This window comes from Pundamilia nyererei, unplaced genomic scaffold (genome assembly GCF_000239375.1).
Source record: "Pundamilia nyererei isolate P.nyererei 1_Seehausen unplaced genomic scaffold, PunNye1.0 scaffold00418, whole genome shotgun sequence".
Lineage (NCBI taxonomy): Eukaryota > Metazoa > Chordata > Actinopteri > Cichliformes > Cichlidae > Pundamilia > Pundamilia nyererei.
In genome coordinates this window covers 160781-163239 of record NW_005187819.1, presented here as the reverse complement: position 1 = coordinate 163239, position 2459 = coordinate 160781, and positions in this window count along the sequence as shown.

Sequence of the window (2459 nt, the reverse complement as noted above, 5' to 3'; positions counted from 1 at the left end):
TAAAAAAAAAGTTCTAACTAAGCTGCAACAGTTCAACCTTTTGGAAGTACTCGCATTCACTTTGTTGACTCACATGATGCTTCTCTTCTTTAATATGAGGCCTGTTGTCCTGATGTTTAGCGCTATATTTTTATTTTTGTAGATTTGCTTTATATTCATCTGTTTTCTACATGAGTTTCAGTTTAATTGTTTATGTTGTACTGTCCCCTCTTTGCTAAATGTTTGAAACATGCAGTCTTTTTAAGGATCACGCCCTCAAAGATGCTGTGTTCTCATTGGCCAAGGAGAAGTGTCTGTACTTTGTAATCATTCAGTGTCCGGAACACAGAATTTAAAGAAAGCACACGAGGAAATAAAAAAATAAAATTGTATGGACAAATCGAAGCCTTTGGCTTTTTACTGTAACAGTTTTGTTTAAAAGAATCTGTATATTTTAGATGAACAGAGGGCATAATAGTTCCTCTTTAAGTCAAAGCTGGCATGATTGATTTAAATGGAGTCTGTATAGAAATAAAAAATGCACATAGAAATATACTTTATTTTTAGCAACGTGTACCTAATAATAAATATTAAAAAACCCCCACATAGTTTGTCTTTTTAGGGTAAGGTAACTCATAAGGCTTTAGCTTAATTACCCGTAAGAGTCATCAGTTAGCTAGTTAATCTTAACTTTAGCTAGATAAACCGGCTAATATCTTTGTTAGCTAATTTGTCAAGTCTTGAGTTTAAAACTCAGGTAAATGACCTTTTTTGTTGTTCTAGTTCACTAGAATCTGCAAAACGTATATTTGATGACTGCATACATGATATATGAGCATAGCATGTAAAGATTAAAAAAGGCTAATGCTAGGAGAATGCTAAATGGTTTTTCTTCAAGCTTTCTTCAAATGGGCAGACAATGTTTTTCATTCATTGTAGGATAAAGACAATCATCTTCATTGTTACTACATTGTATTCAAAAAGGAAAAGAGATTGTAATTTGTATAGTGTAACATGTTCTGAGAGGCTAGCTTCTTACTTTGGGCAGCTAGTTAGCTAGGTTTGCTGGGTAAATAGCTGCTGTATTGTGAGATGAATGTTTATGCGCCATGTTCAAGTTAACTTCCCTTCAGGAAAAGGAATTTTAAGCTTTTAATGTTAAGGCCTATTTGGAATGGGCTAGAGTAATCAATGTACTCAGCAGAGATGGTTTCTGTAATTAAAAAAAATGGCATGACCTCTCAGTCTCTGTTACTATTCATTATTCCTTTTACCAAATTGTTGTCTTATCTGTTTTCTTGAATGGGTTTGACTCCAAAGATACCATAAATTAAAATTTGAGGAAATATGAAAGAGCAGTACCACCTCTTACAGTGAATGTGTTTGCAGAGTAGCCTGAAGGCTGGAAAGAAATAACACAACCTCTATGTCATTTGCTGCAAAAGTGATCAAATCTGCACTGACATTTCCAGACCTCTCTAAATAGTGAACAGCGCAGTGAAAGATCGGTCGTTCATATTTAACCCACTGAGGTTCAGGATTTATGTGTTTATGTTAGATAAACACATAAATCCTCAGAGAAAAAGGCAGAATCCAACAGTCCAGCTGCAGGTGGGCCGCGGTGGGTAGATCGGTAGATCGTGCGCAGGTTTAAGCTGGTCCATTGAAACCACCTCCTGCCGACCCCCGAAGTCCAAAATGAAATGCTTGTGGCCTGGTTTAAGAACTCTATATGGGCCATCAAGGGAGGTTGATGGGCATCGTGCCTGCAAACCAAGAAGAGTCCAACGACCTCGGAACAAAAACGTCGGCCAGGCAGTGGTGCACTGGGCCAGGAACAGAAAAGGAGCCTCCTGAGGAACGGAGAGACGGCACAGAGGTATCGAAACACAGAGGGGGGCTCTCAGGCAAAAATTCTCCAGGAACTCGGAGGGGCTGCCCAAGAACGAGTTCGGCCGGAGAAACTCAGAGGTCCTCCTTAACCGCGCAGTGCAAACAAAACCCAGGAAAGACAGTCGACTGAGTTGCCGCCCGTTAAGGAAGATTGGAGCACGGCCTTGAGTGACCGGTGAAACCGCTCGCACATTCTGTTAGCAGGTGGGTGGTATAGTATAGTGCGGTGGACCTTGACCCCCAGGCCGTCAGCCATGGCAGACCAAAGCTCCAAAATGAACTGGTGGCCCCTGTCCAAGGTAATGTCAGCGGGGGGAGCAAAATACGAAACCCACGTTGACACAAATGCCCTGGCCACCACCTCCGCCGTCGTGGATACCAGGGGAACCGCCTCCGGCCACCTGGTCGTGCGATCCACCACAGTCAAGGTGCGTGAAACCCTGTGACTGCGGAAGAGGGCCGACCAAATCGACATGCACATGGTCGAAATGCCTACCAGGGACGTGGAAAGGTTCGAGGGGTGGCTAAGTGTGTCTATGGATCGTCAAGTGTTGGCATGGAACGCATGCCACAGCCCAGCTCATCAC